Raw genomic sequence first — 9,790 nt, forward strand, 5'->3', positions numbered from 1 at the left:
AACACGATGACTGAGAAACGCAACAACGTAGATAAACTGAAGAGAGTTTATGATTCTGCTACTAAAACTGTAGTTTTGTGTCCAATTTTGTTGTCAATCTGTCGACAAAGAAAAGCACAGAATGGACACTTAGGTGCAGGATTCTAAATATATACTTGTGTCTCCTTGATCTAATTTTTATGTGCAAGGGGATGAGGATAATATAAAATCGTTATTTGGGCGTATACGAGATGTTTCGGAGAAACCACACCGCTGATTGTTTGGTTAGCTTCTGAGGGTAAAGACTCCTGAGCACCCGAGGGCAGAAGTCTGACTTCTAGCTCAAACAAAGATAGCACACACACACACTTGCTTGCAGAACCCCTTTTTACGGGGAGGGGGGGGGGCTCATTCACGCACCTCGCTGAGAAAACACAAGGAAGAGAACAACCATGCCCGAACTAGGACTCAAACCCGGAAAGCCTAGATCGAGGGGAAGACGCGCTACCCCTAGGCCAGGACGCCGGCTTGTAGTCCTTTTTATAAACAGATTACATTTCATTTCTGTGGTTAAACTGAACTCGTTTTGTTGTGTCTTTTTCGATTTATATAAGAAGTTAATAAGTTTTTTGAAGATTCTGAACCGGTATATGCCACCAAACAAAAAAAGTGTTTTTTATGGTTCTATAAAAATAATTTTTTCTTTGAATAATTTTTCGATAATTTTACAACTTTTTTTTAAGTGACCGTAAGATTGTTTGCGTTTGATATGCTTATATGTAACAACTTACATGCAAAAAAAATCTCTTGCAAACGAAATATTTTTATCTCCTTCATCTTAGTAAATGATAGCCACTATTGTTACACATAAATACGTGCACATTTCACATCTCCACCTATATAACCGGGCCTAATTAAACCAAACATCTACATTTAATACTTATGACAAAATTGGCATCAATTTTTCTAAGCGCAAACAATGACTAAACATCCAATTAAATGGAAATTAACCAAATATCGTCGTTTTTACTGCATCGACTTCGAAACAAATACCACAAGAAATATTTTTCTGCAATCGCAAAATCAAAAGTTTTGTCTTTTCAATAAAACCAATTCCTTCCAATGAAGTTTTGCTTAAATTTTTATTCGTTCTATAACATTTCATAAATGATTTGATAGATGCAAACGGTTTTGATATAAAGAAATTTGTATGTATTTGTTTGTACTATTGGTAAACAACAATGAGAATTAGAAATATCCATAATTTTAATACTACTATTTTACTTTTTAAATACTTTGGCAATTTTTTTATAGATTTTAAAAGACAATATATACAATACTTGTAAAAAACTTTTTTTTGTTGATGAAGAACAAGAATAACACGAAAAACTATTGCTAGAACTCATTGGCAAAATTCTGGAAGAACATAAGAAAAAGAAAAAAAATTAAAGTAGATTATTAACATTTTAAATCAAAAACAAACTGTTAGTCTGATTTATTAATATGGAGCAAATTAATTTTTGGCATTTTAAAAAAGTCATCTGATTAAATTAATATTGTCATTTTAATTTAAAAAAACTTTCAATCGATGAAAAAATTACTTTTTTATAAAGTTTGTACACAAAAATAGTTTTTAAAGTTAAAAAAACACATGAAAATTATTTTTATCCTAATCAAAACTGAATGTGTTAATTAGTTTCATTTAAAAATGTAATTATTTAACGACGATTTCTAATTTTTTACAGCCGTTTCTGTTTCTAAATACAAATTTGTAATAAGGGAGAAAAAAATTAGTGAGTAGGATGCGAGAGAGAAAAGCTTATATCTGCGTATTAATTCCCTTTTTTCAAGGTTATAAAAACACGAATCCAGCTGTTCGGCTGCGAGAGGCTGTGATTGCACTAGCTCTTTTATCTCTATATTACTTGCATGGGGTCGAATCAAACCAGTTTTGCTTATCTTTATGAGATGTCACAAAATTTATATGTATTTCATCTCGCAGTGAATTGTTACATCAATTGCCTTTCTTTTGGAAACACGGAGTCAATTTAACTTCTAATATACAGTCACTCAAAAAAGTATTGGGACACTTGGCGTGAATAACTACAAAGCTATTTATAAAACTATTTATCATATTAAAATATAAACAAAGTAAATCAATAAATATTTTAACATTTGGTGTACAATTTGTAAGGAAAATTTATTTGGTATTTTAGAATTATAATTTGATATAACTTTCCAAATATAATTCAAAGGCAAATAAGAGTCAAAAAAAGTATTGGGACACTTTTAAATTGAGAAACTCAGCAAATATATAGCACATCAATAAAATTGAATTTAATACCACTTTTTTTAGACTGTAATTTTAAACTTAAAAATTTCAAGGAATAAGAATGCTTATAGAAAAAAAGTGGAGAAACAAAGATATATCGGTTGATGTGCGAAATCTTGTAATAGATCACTGAAAAACTGGAAAATCAGTTCTCTGTATAGGACATATCTTGAAATGGAGTAAGTCTACTGTTTCTAACCTTAGTCACAGGTTCAAGAAAACAAAAGGTATTCAAAACAAGGAAAGATCAGGGAGTCCAAGGACATTTAATGAAAGTGAAAAGAGGTAGATTGTGATATAAATTCACTTTAATTCAAAAACTAGAGCAGTAAAATTGACTCTGCAATGAAAAAGTAAGTTTGGAAAATCTATAAATCTTGAAACTGTCAGAAATATCTTAAGAAAACAAAAATATCATGGCAGAATACCTGAAAGAAAGTCTTACATCAGCAAAGCAAATCGACAAGCTAGGCTGGCCTTTGCTAAAAGTATGTAAAGCAGACGAAAGAATTTTGAGAAAATGTAATTTTTGTTGATGAAAGCAAATAAAACAATTTCGAATCGAACGGCAAGCAAAAAGTTTGGCGGAAAACAAATGCAGCAATGCATATCAAAAATTTATGGCCAAATTTAAATCAAATATGGAGGTGGCAATCAAATAGTCTAGGGTTGTATGACAAGCACTGATGCCGGGTAATTACATTTTTTTTGATGGAATGATGAATAAATATGTCTCCCTTGACATTCTCAAGTGAAATTTAAAGCAGAGTGCAAGCGAGTTGGGAATCTGAAGACATTTTAAGATAGACCAAAATAATTATCAGAAACATATTTATAAGTTATGCTGATATTTACAAGTTATGGGTCCTCTACCACTGTCCCCACTTAGTGTTATTAGGAGCCCTGCACAAAATCCAGACCTGAACCCAATTGAGCATGTGTGGGATTATTTGCAGCAAAAACTGTATGAACATCAAATTTCTAACAAGCAGGATTTAAGAAAACATTTGGTCGAAGAGTGGGCCAAAATCGATGGATCATTTTGCAAAAATCTCTTCCAATCCAAGCCAAATAGTCTACGGGAGATCATAAAAACAAGGGCGGCCTAAAAAAACCTTTACCAAATTGTGTGAAGATTAAAATGCCTGAAACATTACTACGCATAAAACCTTTTCATGTCAAGCTAATAAATTTTTATTCTTTGCCTTATAATTAGAATGTGTATTAGAATTTAATCTTAAAAGTTGTTCTCCCAGCTTATAAAACAGGTCAATATATATTTTAAAGTCGATTCTTCTAAATGGTTGTATGCAAATTTTATTTGGCTTTGCTTGTTTGCGTTTTTTTATACCAGAGCGATATCTGTATAAACAAACTGCGTAACTTTTTATATACTAACTCTTGTTTATAAGATATGATATTAATATTATTTTCATTAATACATTAAACTAAACTTAGGTTAGGAACCTTAAATTTTCTTTATAAATTTTAGAAAGCATTTTAATTTGTCGAAAAATAAACACCTGTTTGATTTTTCATTTATTTAAATTTATTATGTAGTTTATCCAATGCCCAATTCTCTCTCAGGATTTTAGCTTTACAACTTCCTTATTAAGATTTTTAAAAATCTCGAGATTCAGTTTACAATTAGTCTAATAATTTTTAACATTTTGCATGGAATTTAATTTAAATTGTTGCATGAAATAAAAATTGTTCATAAATACTTTATGAACAATTTTAATATTTTATATAATTGAATAAATCATGAAAATACAATTTTTGTTTCTTATCTATGAAGTATTCATTCTACATTTGACTATTCTCCTGATAAGAAAGCCGCCTTTCCTATTCTAACATGAAAGAAAAATTTCAACAGTAATAGATAAATCATATTTTTGAAATTCCCCTCGCTTGCTTTTGCCTGCCATACAGAATTGTATATACCTCCGAATCAGCATATTTAAGAAATGTTTATTGATTCTCTTCCCACATTCAGATGCAGATGGTTGTGACTCACACACATCACAGCTGCTTCTCATTAATTATTTTTTTGATTCGGACAGATGAAAAAATGTTACTGAGTGCTAATTCAACAGTTTATAATTACTCGAAAATTGTAAACTGATAATGTAAGAATCTTTATTTCAGCTAATGCTGTGTTTTCCAAAATTCCTCGAACTATGCATGTATTTTATCGTATATTTTTTGATTAGCTTATTTTTTATCCCTTTGGTGGCTGATTGGTAAATACTCCAAAATTTCCATACTACACACACACACACACAAATACTCCACACACACACACACACACACACACACACACACACACACACACATATATATATATACATAAATCAACAAATAATTTCTGTTTAATTTGTAAATATTATTATAAAGAACTTTTAATTAATGAATATAACTCTAATGCAACTTATATGTTAAAGAACACCGGGAAAAAGGAATTAGATAAAAGAATGCTAGCTTTCGCAAAAAAAAAACAACCAAAACTAAGACTTGCTCTCTTAACTATCCTTATTTATTCCCAACAGTTAAATTTCATAAAAATCCATTAAAATTCAGATTCGTAACCTGTAGCACTGGCAATTATAATTACTATATGGGTAAACATTTCTTTAAATACTTAAAAATTATCCTGGACAAAATAAAAAATGAAGACAACTTTATTATTTCTAGTAACAAAGAAGTATTGGATTTCTTAAAGATAACAACATTAATAAACTTAATACTTTTGATTTCGAAAATTTATACACTAATCTACCTCATGAAAAATTAATAAAGGTCTGTACTTTTATATATGACGAATATTTAAATGAAAATATCATTCCTAAAAATAACTGGCTTGAGTTATGTAATTTTAATATTACTGAAAATTACGTGTTCAATGGTATTAATTTTTATAAACAAGTCAAGGACATTCCAATGGGAACATCTTTCTCAAGTGCTTTAGCTAATATTTTCCTGCATTACTATGAGAAAAAAATAATTAAATATAATTTAATAAACGGGTGGAGATATATTGATGACCTACTTTTGATTAACTTCGACAATACTAATATTATTACTAATTGCTATCCAAAAGATTTAATTTTAAAAGATACAAATAAAAATCAACTTGAGGCTACCTTTCTGGATTTAAAAATCGAAATTGCTAATGATAAAACAATAGTTGGTATATACGATAAAAGGGATGATTTCAACTTTAAAATAACAAAACTATGTAACTACCATTCCAATCTAAACTCTAAAATTTTCAAAATTCTAATTTCCTCACAAGTTAACAGGATCAAAATGGTTTGCAATAATAAAAATTCTTATATTGAAACATCAAACAACCTCCTTAAAAATTTAATTAAAAATGAATTTCCTAGAAATTACTGTAATGTCAATTTTTTAATTAAACAAGGTGTGGTTTGGGATTAATCCTTTGGCTTAAATAAAAATAGAACTTTCCTTGCATATTGGATCACTCAATAGATAGCGCTGGGAGCCTACATCTGTTTACATAATTTACCGTTAGTTTTTTTAAAAACAGGGAATCACAATCGATGTTTAAAGTTTCCTTGACTGTTGATGGTATGTCCTGGCCTTTTCGTTTTTAATTTTAATTTTAGTGATATTTTTTGTTTTTATTGTTATTTTTGTTATTGTATTTTTACTTTGTTGTGGTTATTTTCTTCTAATTTGTTGTTTTGTATTTCTTTCTGTTAAAATGGTATATCTCTTGAGCATAATTTCAGGGGATTTTCGGGTCACGAGGAATCATTATTAGACAATGTCTGTATGTCCTCACAGAAAAAAATCCCTTTCTTTGAATCCCTGCCTGAGGGTGACCCTTGAAAAAGTCTTCAGGCCGGATTCTTTTTTTATATTTTTTATAATTTTTTTGGTTTAATATTTATTTGATTTTTTGTTTTTCCTATTAACTTGATTCTAATACTTATATATATATATATATATATATATATATATATATATATATATATATATATATATATATATATATATATATTTACGTACATTTAGCTACTGTATGATTCGAAGGAGTCTTGAAAGTTTATAAGAATAGTGATGCCATATTTAAGTTAATTGTTATCAATAATTACATAAAATTATGTTTGCGATTGTTACTAATATAGGATGTAAGTAATATTTTCTCTGTCACTTAGATAGCAACTAATCTAAATAATATGTAAATCTATCCTTAATCCTACGTTATAAACACTTGAATTAAAATAATTTCAAATCTAAGTAATGGAATATTTTTACCGAATTAAGATACCTCTTTTGCCAATTTGTATCCAGTTTTACACCTTTTTGGTAAACTCTGAAAAAAAAAAAACAACTACGATTTCTAGGCAGAAAAAACGAAGACAAAGTTTAGCCACTTCTGTTGAAATTATTTACTGAAGCTCTAATCGTATTCCTACGGTTAAATGTTGCAATTATATTCTGCGAGTTTAGAAAGAGAATTCTTCAGAAACTATTTTTTCTCTTACAAATAAATCTAACTGTTCAAAATTTTTAATGTTTACGATTACGGAAAACAGTATATATCATTCAAATTCGAACTCGCTCAAAGAAACTGAATCTATTTTGGCTTATCCGAGCAATTCGACACTTCATGCATGATTTATCATAGGAAAATAAATATTTCAAAATAAAAATAATCAGTTTGCATTACTCATTCATCGTCTAGTTCAGATATATAGTATATTAAAAGTGACTATTTTGCAAAAATGAATTCAATTTATTTTACATATATCAAAAATTGAGAATTCATCAAAAGATATTTTTTAATTAAAAATAATTAAATTCCTTTGTATTTTTATCACGAATTAATTTTTTAATATGGGATTGTAGGAATATATATATATATATATATATATATATATATATATATATATATATATATATATATATATATATATATATATATATATATATATATATATATATATATATATATATATATATATATATATATATATATATATATATATTAATATGAGAATAATTTAGTTAGAAAAATTTGAGCCAATACAGGAAATAACATTCATGGACAGTAATTAAAACAAAATGTTGAAGAAGTCAAATTTAACTTTAACCTTTTTTACTTTCTCTTACACGAAAAAAATATAAAATATGTGTCAAAAGATATGTATTGAAAATCAAATATTATATATATAAAAAAATTATTTTGTCAAAAAATTAGAACTTAAGATGTTGACGAATTTTCATGCTTCTGAATCTGAAAAACCTATTATTGTAATCCTGTCTCTATAGGTACACGATAACTCAAGAATGTTTTGAGCTAGATGGATGAAATTTGGATGGTATATATTTTTTGTATATTTTTGCATTTGTATTTTTTGTATTACAAATTTGTATACTTTTATTAAATTTTGACAGAAGTTCATCCACAGGAAGTTTGTCTGTGCGGCTTCCGAATAAAAGTGAACTTGATAATTGCAGAAAGTAAATAGATGAATATAATTTAGAACAAAGTTTTAGTAATAAAACATATATACTTATTAAATTTTGATCCAATGTTAAAGAATCGACCGTCTGACCAGTAAATTCTCATGCCCTGCATCTAAACACAATAAATCAAAATTACTTTAACGGAGATAAATTAAATTTGGTATATAAGCTTGTCATTTATATTGTAGTTTAGTGCCAAATTTTGATTTCATTCCGTGGATTAAATGACTTACAAATGCACACTCAATTTTCTTCGCTGTACTTTGAAGCACAGAACGCTTATGTGTGGGGCACTTAGAAACAAAAATCTGAGCAGACGTGGCTCTCAAAAAACCACTCCTGCCTAATTTCCATTGTATTTAAACCATATATTGTTTGAAATTGTTGAACAATATTTTTATAGTAAGATTTTTATTCTTTTAGACGACTTCAGACAGATTTAAGAGCATTTAAAAACATTTTTCGACAAATTTGTTTTCTTAGATAAAACTGAATTTAAAAAAAAAATCATAAAAATTTTGCTCACATTATAGAAAAACATACTTTTTTTTAAAAAAAAGGGGAAAATATCTTTATTTTTGTTTATGCTAATCATTTAATACTTTATCAAAATCAACAACGCAAATTAAAATTAGATCACAAAAGAAAGTTCCTTGAGAATTAAATAAAGGAAAAATTGCGCACTTTGTGGACGGATTTTTCGCTTTCTTTTCATCTTTTACATTTTAAATTTAAACTGATGTTCATTTTTATTGTAACTGTTAGGATATTTGTTAGCATTTATAAGTAAAATTGTTATAATATTTGACTATATATTTGGGATTGCTAAAAAAAAGCATTACCTATATTTTCAGCCTTTGTATTGGTTTTTAAGGAAGATCCAATGTTCTCGTAAGACAGAATTTCTTGATTTTATTATATACCTCTGAACAAAGGATTCCCAAACTTACGATCTTCTTTTTGAAATCGGATCTCTTAAGATCCCCTTTATCTTCGGCGCGTTGAAACTTTGTAAAGACGAATAGCACGAGTTCTTTTAAAAGTTTTTTTGGGGGGCGGGGAAGGGAGGAACATACTTTAAAAAAAACTGACTTCCGACCCACAATTTGAGAGCCCCGCTTAAAGCAAAAATATAGCTCAAATTCAGCATACGATGTGTACTGATGCATATATGTTTCATTTTGCAACTTAGTCTTTGTGAAATTAAATCTGAAAAATGTTTAACGAACAAAATGTTTTAAATTGAAAATTCATAATTTCATTTGGTTTTTCCTATCGTCTGAAATCTTGAAAAACACGTTCTTTTACATTTTTCCTGAAGATTCCTAGTATTATTGTATTATAATATTGCACGGATGATGTGTATATACATGACAATGGCCAAATTAAAGTAATCTTTGTCAAACTGTCTGGTATACTTTTTTAATTAAGCATTATCTCTCTTCGCCTGCACATAAGATTATGCACCAAGACTGTGAACACCATGAGTGTTCAGATTTTTATATACAGAGTCCGATACTTAAGAGTTGCGTGCGTCGTCGTAAAGTAAAAGTATTATAGTAAACAAAGTATGCACTTGAGCATTAATTATATGGCTTAAACGAACAATAATTACAAAATATCGATCTTTATCGTGAATCTAGTGTGCGATCTTTGGCATTTTTTGACGATAAATCACTGTCATGCTTTTTATACACAATCGACATTTAACTGTCTGGTATATATTTTGCATGTCTTTTTTCTAACCGAATGAAAACAAAATTTTACAAATACTTATAATTGCAGTCACAAGATCGCATGCCGAATGCTATTGATTTAAACTACTACGTTTTTGGACTATTGCGTTTACATGAATTTGAAAATATAGACCAACAGACGGTCGATCCTTTCTTAGATTTTATTCGAAACATCTCTAATATTCAGAGTTTATTCCTGTGTTCAAAAACTATTAAGCGGGGGTATATATGGGGAAGAGAT

This window comes from Argiope bruennichi, chromosome 5, assembly GCF_947563725.1.
Source record: "Argiope bruennichi chromosome 5, qqArgBrue1.1, whole genome shotgun sequence".
NCBI classification, from domain to species: domain Eukaryota; kingdom Metazoa; phylum Arthropoda; class Arachnida; order Araneae; family Araneidae; genus Argiope; species Argiope bruennichi.